The sequence below is a fragment of the Scyliorhinus torazame genome, chromosome 24 (genome assembly GCF_047496885.1).
Source record: "Scyliorhinus torazame isolate Kashiwa2021f chromosome 24, sScyTor2.1, whole genome shotgun sequence".
Lineage (NCBI taxonomy): Eukaryota > Metazoa > Chordata > Chondrichthyes > Carcharhiniformes > Scyliorhinidae > Scyliorhinus > Scyliorhinus torazame.
This window is the reverse complement of record NC_092730.1, coordinates 42248064-42258182: the sequence shown is the minus strand read 5'-3', so window position 1 is coordinate 42258182 and position 10119 is coordinate 42248064. Positions and strand designations below refer to the sequence as shown.

General features: G+C 45.4%; 1 non-coding gene across 1 annotated transcript; it reads right to left on the bottom strand.

Annotated features, from left to right (window-relative positions):
* Nucleotides 1–2487: 2487 nt before the first annotated feature.
* Nucleotides 2488–2569, bottom strand: trnas-uga (transfer RNA serine (anticodon UGA)). The gene has a single exon. It is a non-coding gene; the product is annotated as a tRNA-Ser (tRNA).
* Nucleotides 2570–10119: the final 7550 nt, after the last annotated feature.

The following is a 10119-nucleotide window of genomic DNA, read 5'->3' as shown; positions in this document are numbered from 1 at the left end:
GCCTGCGGCAGATTGAGAAAGAGAATACTTGAAGAGCAGCTTCATGACAGGATCGTTCGGAGTGACCATTGCACAGTGCTTACTCAGCAACGGCAAAGACTGGTCCCGTATGTGTTTTATTCTGTTCGCAGTGGAGGCCAACAAACCAAAAATAACCCAATTTACCCATGATCCCAGTACGAAAAGCAAGGGACAAAAATTGTTTCTTTTGATTTGATTTCAACAACGAAACTGCGAGGGCAGCATGGCGGCACAGTGGTCAGCACTACTGCCTCACGGCGCCGAGGTACCAGATTCGATCCCGGCTCTGGGTCACTGTGCGTGTGAAGTTTGAACATTCTCCCGTGTTTGCGTGGGTTTCGCCCCCAGAATCCAAAGATGTGCAAGCTAGGTGGATTGGCCACGCTAAATTGCCCCTTAATTGGGAAAAATTAATTGGGTACTCTAAATTATTTTAAAACAAGGTGAAGACTGCGGATCCCGCTCCTGCTGTTTAATACAGATCACTATACCTGGCACAGTGAGCAGAAAGAAATTCGTGTTGTTTGTGTGAATTTCATTCCAATTTAAAACGCTCCTGAATGAAAGTGTCTGTGTCACACGGCTCCCGATCAGCCAGGAGATGGCACCAGTCCACAATAAATGTATTTATGCAACATATTTCTGATGTTTTGTGTGTCATTACATTGGACTCTTACTCTGGTCTGAGACGTTACCTTGTCCTTGTGCCCTGATGCTGCCCTTTTCTTCCTGTTTCAGTAATAACTTTTTACTGGTATTAATTATGTAACTTACTTAGTGATTAAGTTATTCAGCCACTAGGAGTGTTTTAAGCTCATTTTGTAAACGGAACTTTGCGTGGCTCGTATTTTTGTCCCGTTTAACCCACCTATTTACTATTGTTGCAGACTGAGAACTTAGTTATTAATGTTGAAGATTGTCGTTTATTTAAATTAAGTTTCCACTCAAAACAAATTGATGCTGGTTATTACATAAGGAACCCATGGGTGATGAAAACAATTGGTGAATTTTATTTGAGGAGTGTCCACTCCTTTTCTGTCCTGACCTGCGGTATCTAATTAAATAATTCACCAATGTGATGGGCAGGAACTGAATCTGGGTCAAATGCTGGGACAGTCACCACTATACCACCACCTGTCACTGGGCAATGTTGCCCCCTCTGTATTTATAGAACGAATACACAAACAATGAAGCGGGTGAATGTATTAAATCAGGGATTCGATATTCTTGTAACCAATATGGCTGCAATGGGAATCTTTCATATTCCGATAGATCGGGTAGAGCTGGGTAGCTCAGTCAGAAATCAGATATCTGGGGATTTCAAGATAATTACTACAATGATAATATTTAACCATGTTAATGTTCTTTTGCTCCAATTGAAATGTGTTACGAATACAGCGTTTCCGTGTTGTACAACTCGCGTTCAACCAGGAGATGGCAGCAGTGCGCAATAGTTTGGATAACCTGTTTATGTCCGCAGATCTCGACAGGAATGGAGCTGCTGCTGCACGGGCAGCTGGACAAGCAAGCGGCACAGATATTAACAAACTGCACCCGCTCCAAATAGATTCCCCAAATTATTGAACAAAACAAAAATAAGCACAAATCATATTTTAAGAAAGTATGACAGTGTCTCTGAAAACAATATACCAACACCTCATAAAGAATCGATTTGCCTAGACTAATTCAAAATCAACCGTTTCAATATCAGCCTTAATTCCTTGCCAGTTCTCAGACAGGCGCTGACGGGTTAGAAGATTGCATCACTTTTCAAGGTCCTGCTCAATAAAATCAATCACAGACCCATGATCTGCTTTTCTCCTGTTCTCAGACACATCCACTTTCTACAAGGGCGCACTAACTGGTTTTCAGAGCAAGAGTCAGACTGCAGTCACCTCGTTCTCTCTCGATCCCTTTATCTCAGAGCCACCTCACAACCAGGAATGGAACTTCTCACAGAGCCAAGAATGGAATAGGTTGTCGATTCTTCCACTGATTCAGGACCGTCCATCACCAGGACGTGTTGGTCCAAAAGAGTTGGGATGAGATGGGGCTGAGTTTCGCTGTGTATCCAATGAGTCCCCGGAGAAGCACAAAAACAATGAGTGAGGGAGAGTGAAAGAAACAAAGAAACAGATAGAGACAAAGGAAAGAGAACAAGAAAATATTTTAAAAATATGTTCCATTTCTGCCACGATCTTTTTACCCAGAAATACATTCAGCTGAATGAAACCAAACCACGTTTCCATTCGCTGCCGTTGCTGCTTCTCCTTCCGAACGTTGCAGGAAATATTATTATTTACTGATTGCTGTTTTGGGTGTGAGTTCCTTATTCATCTGAATATTTCGTTCAGTACCCCCCACAAAAATGTTAAAAACTGACTGAACTTGATTAACGTTCAAACCGCTTATTTACAAACAATCGGAAAACGTACTAATTTTCGAAGAAACAATTTGAATTACAGTCGCTGCGAGCAGGATTCGAACCTGCGCGGGGAGACCCCATTGGATTTCAAGTCCAACGCCTTAACCACTCGGCCATCGCAGCTGCGTTCAACGTATCATTTATTAGTTATTTGGTCGATGGAATACATTCTAAAACCAGCCTGGAATCACTCCAGGAAGTTATTCCATTCAAGCGACCAATAGTCCGCCGGTGCAGACACGGTGGGCCGAATGGCCTTCTTCTGCACTGTAAATTCAATGATAATCTATGATTAATCTAGGAAAAAGGTTCGGCACAACATCGTGGGCCGAAGGGCCTGTACTGTGCTGTATTTTTCTAAGTTCTGATAGTGTTTATGTGAGGGGGGGTTGATACTTCGTGGAAAATGGCCATTGGATTTGGAGAGAAGCCTTGAGAGACTCGAAAATCGCAACTCCCTAAACGCACAATTCCACTGATTTAATAGTTTGTGTAACAACATCAGTTACATTGGAAATATATTAGAAATTCAAATGGAACAGGACCACACTTCCCAGTCTGGAAGAAAATTAAAATGATGGAATCTAGAAATTACGGCACAGAAAGAGACCTGTGCAGGCCGAATGGTCACGTGATGACCTGATGACGCAAATAACATGATCACGTGTCTGGATTCGAGCAGGTCTCCCCGGATCGCGGTCAGAGCAGAAACCAGGAGCACCTGCTCAATTATTAATTTAATTATTTTTTATTACAAGACCTTGGTCGCCAGTCATTGAGAGACCAGCATTTCTACATGGTGTCAGGAGTGGGCAGTATGGCAGAAGGACTCCACCGCATCAACCTCCTTGTATCATCGAATCGTAAAATCTCCAGAACAGAAGGAGGCCATTCGACCCAACGAGTCAACACTGACCCTCCAAATGAGCACCGCCGCTAATCTGCAATAGGTAGTGCAGCATTCCGGCTAGCTCAGTCGGTAAAGCATGGTACTTTTAATTTCAGTATCGTGGGTTCGAGCCCCACGTTGGGCGCTTCCATATTAGTATCTTAAAATATTCATGCTGAATTAACTGTCTTCATAACAAAAACACAAGGTTCTGTCGCTTGACTGGGAATCCAGGGGTCGAAACTAACCCTTGGTGACACGATTGAATAAATCAGGAATTGAAATTTCGTCTCCGTAATGGCGCAGAAAGGTTCTGCTTCAGACGGATCGATTTCCACAACCGGGAACACATTTACACAACAGGGAATGATTTAACACAACCAAAGAACAAAGAAATGTACAGCACAGGAACAGGCCCTTCGGCCCTCCAAGCCCGTGAAGACCATGCTGCCCGACTAAACTACAATCTTCTACACTTCCTGGGTCCGTATCCCTCTATTCCCATCCTATTCATGTATTTGTCAAGATGCCCCTTAAATGTCACTAGCGTCCCTGCTTCCACCACCTCCTCCGGTAGCGAGTTCCAGGCACCCACTATCCTCTGCGTAAAAAACTTGCCTCGTACATCTACTCTAAACCTTGCCCCTCTCACCTTGAACCTAGTAATTGAACCGTCTACCCTGGGGAAAAGCCTCTGACTATCCACTCTGTCTGTGCCCCTCATAATTTTGTATACCTCTATCAGGTCTCCCCTCAACCTCCTTCGTTCCAGTGAGAACAAACCGAGTTTATTCAACCGCTCCTCATAGCTAATGCCCTCCATACCAGGCAACATTCTGGTAAATCTCTTCTGCACCCTCTCTAAAGCCTCCACATCTTTCTGGTAGTGTGGCGACCAGAATTGAACACTATACTCCAAGTGTGGCCTAACTAAGGTTCTATATAGCTGCAACATGACTTGCCAATTCTTATACTCAATGCCCCGGCCAATGAAGGCAAGCATGCCGTATGCCTTCTTGACTACCTTCTCCACCTGTGTTGCCCCTTTCAATGACCTGTAGACCTGTACTCCTAGATCTCTTTGACTTTCAATACTCTTGAGGGTTCTACCATTCACTGTATATTCCCTACCTGCATTAGACCTTCCAAAATTGTCCGGATTAAACTCCGTCTGCCATCTCTCGGCCCAAGTCTCCAAACAATCTAAATCCTGCTGTATCCTCTGACAGTCCTCATCGCTATCCGCAATTCCACCAGCCTTTGTGTCGTCTGCAAACTTACTAAACAGACCAGTTACATTTTCCTCCAAATCATTTATATATACTTCAAAGAGCAAAGGTCCCAGCACTGATCCCTGTGGAACACCACTGGTCACAGCCCTCCAATTAGTGCAGTGCAGTGCAAATCTGTCAACTGAAGAGTCATTTTTCCACGATAGAGAGAACAGTCACACAGCAGAGAGCTCAGTTACACAGCTGAGAGCTCAGTTACACATCAGAGAGCACGGTTACACAGCAGGATATACATTTACAAACAGGGCCTCTCTGTGTGCAGCAGAAAACACATTTTCCTAAATACCCAATTTCTCCATCTCAGTATCTTGCTGGTTTGCACTGCACCTTTTCTGTGTGTCACTGTGTGTATCCTGATAGTCTCTTTCTGTGTGACTTTCTCTATCTGTTACAGCCATGCTGATGTTACGTATTCATCTCACGTTTCCCAAACAAGCATTGTGATTGATCAATACAGAATGATTTCCACACTGACATTCAGTACCAATGTCTGATAGAGACTGAATCCCACCCTCACATACAGTACCAGACTTTGACTGAGAGGGAAACCGAGAATGGGAGGCAGTGTCATACTGGACTCGGAACTGTAACTTCCTCTCTCCACAGATGTTGCCAGACCAGCCGAGTTATCCAACATTTTATATTTCTCTTTCAGGATTTTATGAAGAATCTCCATAGCGGCATTGCCCTTGTGCTCGACGCTTCTATTTATAAAGATTGGTCCCGGATGTCTATTGTTCTGTTCGCAGCGGAGGCCAACAAACCAGAAAGAACCAAATTGACCCAATGACCCCGATAAGAAAAGCAAGGGACAAAAAAGAGTTTCTTTCGATTTTACTTTAACAACCAAACCAAATTGAACAGGAATTAAGAAGCCCATTGAGTTGATAAAATACATTTTGCTTGGGAGGTAATGGTAAAATGGTGTCAGCGGCACGCTGACCACCGGCTGGCTCGTTGGTCTAGTGGTATGATTCTCGCTTAGGATCTTCAGCTGCCATAAAATGAGAGAGATCCCGGGTTCAGATTGCGGACTGTGCAAATAACTTTTTAAAATCTGTACGATCGATATGGTGCCATTGACTGAACTCGGGAGTAGTTTGGAGGAAAGGGAGGGAGGGAGCGAGGGTCATGCTTAGAGCTTAACCACTTCTTCACGCCAGTTCTTCAGCTGCCAACAGTACAGTCGAGGTGACCCAGTTGACCTCTTCCAGAATCCTCCTCTGCCGCTTCCACTGGATGAATTTCCTCATGTTTGTCCACTGGGGGGGTTCTTCGGCTACTTGTCTGTGAAAGCAGCACCGGAAGCAGCTGTGGAGACAGATTCCAATCTCCAGGATGCAACTCTCCAATTGGATACTTCACTTTGATCAGATCTTACACTCTCGTTTAGAAAATCATTGAATAGTTACAGATCAGGCGAAATCCATTTTGCCCACCGTGTCCACGTTGGTCGCCGAGAGCTGGCGGTAGTCCCGTGATAAAAACAGAAAATGCTGGAAAATCCCAGTAGGCCTGGCAGCATCTGTAGAGAGGGAAACAGAGTATGAGGAGCAGGGTCATACTTGACTCGGAACTGTAACTCTCTTTCTCTCTCCACAGATGTTGCCAGACCAGCCGAGTAATCCAACATTTTCCAATTCTCTTTCAGGATTTTATGAAGAATCTGCATTATGAAGAATGTGCTCGACGCTTCTATTTATAAAGACTGGCCCCGGATGTCTATTGTTCTGTTCGCAGTGGAGGCCAACAAACCAGAAATAACCAAATTGACCCAATGATCCCGATAAGATAAGCAAGGGACAAAAAATAGTTTATTTGGATTTTACTTTAACAACCAAACCAAACCAAATCAACAGGAATTAAGAAGCCCATTGAGTTAATAAAATAAGCTTCGGTTGGGAAGTAATGGTAAGATTGTTTCAGCGGGACGTTGATCACCTTTGGTGATTCTCGCTTTGGCGATTCTCTCGTAGGCAATTCTGCTGCGATAAAATTCCAGAGGTCCCGGGTTCCAATCCCGGACGGAACCTGCAAAGCACTTTTTAACATCTGTGCGATCGATATGGTGCCATTGACTGAACGCGGGAGCAGTTTTGAGGAAAGGTAGGGAGGGACGTGTTTGGCGCTTAACCGCTCCTTGACACCTGTTATTCGGCTGCCCACAGTACAGTCGAGGTGAATCAGTTGACCTCTTCCAGAATCCTCCTCTGCCGCCTCCACTGAATGAAGTTCCTCCTGTTTGTTCACTGGAGGCGTTCTTCACTGAGTTCTGAATTTGGTGCATTGGCGTGCTATAGTGAGAGTTTCGTGACTGAGGGTGTATAAGGGTTAATTTTGATCTAAAGTCTAGTCTTTCTTTTATTTAGTTAATTAATTTAAAAGTTCCTGTTTGGTTGAGAAGGTGAATTTTCAACGAGCTTTAAACAAAGGTTCTACTTGTCGGTACTTGCAGCTGGAGCTTATTAATTAGCTAATTGGATTATGCCAGTCTCCAGAGGCTAGATTCACAGTATAAAAGTGATCCAGCTACAGTGCACACTTTGTTTGCTCTGAGTGATGAATTTGGTGCATTTGACTGCTACAGTGAGTATTTGGTGACTGAGGGAGTTAGGTGAGGAGGTAGTAATGTGCTCCTTTAATTTCATTTCAGCAAAGAGCGAGAACGGAACCAGGAGTTTATAGAGTGTGTAGCTGACTGGGAGCAGAGTCAGAGGCCGGAAGTCCAGTTGATCCACAGGGCAGCTATATTCTGTAAGGCAAGAAGGGTTGGAGGCTAGGGCAGTTACATGCTCATCCTGTAGGATGTGGGTGGTGAGGGATACCACCGGTGTCCACGCTGACTGTACCTGAGGGAAGTGCACCCAACTCTAGCTCCTCAGAGACCGTGTTAGGGAACTGGAGCTGGAGCTGGATGAACTTCGGATCATCCGCGAGGCAGAGGGGGTAATAGAGAATAGTTACAGGGAGGTAAGCACACCCAAGGTACAGGACAAGAGTAGCTGGATTACAGTCAGGGGAAAGAAAACAAACAGGCAGACAGTGCAGGGATCCCTCGTGGCCGTTCCTCTTCAAAACAAGTATACCGTTTTGGATGCTGTTGGGGGTGGGGGGGGGATGACCTACCGGGGGAAGGCCTTAGCGGCCAGCTCTCTGGCACTGAGTCTGGGTCTGGGGCTCAGAAGGGAAGGGGAGAAGAGAAAAGCAATCGTAATAGGAGATTCAATGGTTAAGGGAATAGATAGGAGATTCTGTGGTCGCGAGCGAGACTCCCAGAAGGTATGTTGCCTTCCGGGTGCCTGTGCCAGGGATGTCTCGTATCGTGTCTTCAGGATCCTTAAGGGGGAGAGTGAGCAGCCAGAAGTCGTGGTGCACATTGCTATCAACGAGGTAGGTAGGAAAAAGGGTGTGGAGGTAATAAACGGAGTTAGGCTGGAAGTTAAAAGCCAGAACAGACAGAGTTGTCATCTCTGGTTTGTTGCCGGTGCAACGTGATAGCGAGGCTAGGAATAGGGAGAGAGTGCAGTTAAACACGTGGCTGCAGCAATGGTGTAGGAGGGAGGGCTTCAGGTATTTGGATAATTGGAGTGCATTCTGTGGGAGGTGGGACCTGTACAAGCAGGATGGGTTGGATCTGAACCAGAGGGGAACCAATTTCTTGGGAGGGAGGTTTTCTAGTAATCTTCGGGAGGGTATAAACTAGTTTGGCTGGGGAATGGGAACCGAATTTGTAGTCCAGCAACTAAGGTAGCCGATATTCAGGACGCCAAAGCGTGTAATGAGGCAGTGGGGAAGGGAACACTGACAAAGGAGAGTACTTGCAGGCACGGAGATGGGTTGAAGTGTGTATACCTCAACGCAAGAAGCATCAGGAATAAGGTGGGTGAACTTAAGGCATGGATCGGTACTTGGGACTACGATGTGGTGGCCATCACAGAAACCTGGATAGAAGAGGGGCAGAAATGGTTGTTGGAGGTCCCTGGTTATAGATGTTTGAATACGATTAGGGAGGGTGATAAAAGAGGTGGGGGGTGGCATTGCTAATTAGAGATAGTATAACAGCTGCAGACAGGCAGTTCGAGAAGGATCTGCCGACTGAGGTAGTATGGGTTGAAGTCAGAAATAGGAAAGGAGCGGTCACCTTGTTGGGAGTTTTCTGTGGGCCCAAATATTAGCAGAGATGTGGAGGAACAGATTGGGAAACAGATTTTGGAAAGGTGCAGAAATCACAGGGTAGTAGTCATGGGTGACTTCAACTTCCCAAACATTGAGTGGAAACTCTTTACAAAGAACTAAGAACAAAGAAAATTACAGCACAGGAACAGGCCCTGCGTCCCTCCCAGCCTGCGCCGATCCAGATCCTTCATCAAAACCTGTCGCCTATTTTCCAAGGATCTACTTCCCTCTGTCCCCGCCCGTTCATGTATCTGTCTAGATGCATCTTAAATGACGCTATCGTGTCCGCCTCTACCAGCTCCGCTGGCAAAGCGTTCCAAACACCCACCACCCTCTGCGTAAAATACTTTCCACGCACACCTCCCTTAAACTTTCCCCCTCTCACCTTGAAATCGTGACCCTTTGTAATTGACACCCCCACTCTTGGAAAAAGCTTGTTGCTATCCACCCTGTATATACCTCTCATAATTTTGTAGACCTCAATCAGGTCCCTCTTCAACCTCCGTCTTTCCAACGAAAACAATCCTAATCTACTCAACCTTTCTTCATAGCTAGCACCCTCCATACCAGGCAACATCCTGGTGAACCTCTTCTGCACCCTCTCTAAATCATCCACATCCTTCTGGTAATGTGGCGACCAGAACTGCACGCAGTATTCAAACTGTGGCCTAACCAAAGTTCTAGACAACTGTAACATGACCTGCCGAATCTTGTACTCAATACCCCGTCCGATGAAGGCAAGCATGCTGTATGCTTTTTTGACCACTCTATCGACCTGCGTTGCCACCTTCAGGGTACAATGGACCTGAACTCCCAGATCAGTCTGTACATCAATTTTCCCCAGGACTCTTCCATTAACCGTATAGTCCGCTCTTGAATTAGATCTTCCAAAATGCATCACCTCGCATTTGCATGGATTGAACTCCATCTGCCATTTCTCTGCCCAACTCTCCAATCTATTTATATTTTCCTGTATTCTCTGACAGTCCTCCACGCTATCTGCAACTCCACCAATCTTAATATCATCTACAAACTTGCTAATCAAACCACCTATTCCTTCGTCCAGATCATTTATGTATATCACAAACAACAGTGCTCCGAGCACGGATCCCTGTGGAACACCACTAGTCACCTTTCTCCGTTTTGAGACACTCCCTTCCACCACTACTCTCTGTCTCCTGTTGCCCAGCCAGTTCTTTATCCATCTAGCTAGTACACCCTGAACCCCATACGACTTCACTTTTTCCAGCAACCTGCCATGGGAAAGTTTATCAAACTCCTTACTGAAGTCCATATATATGACATCTACAGCCTTT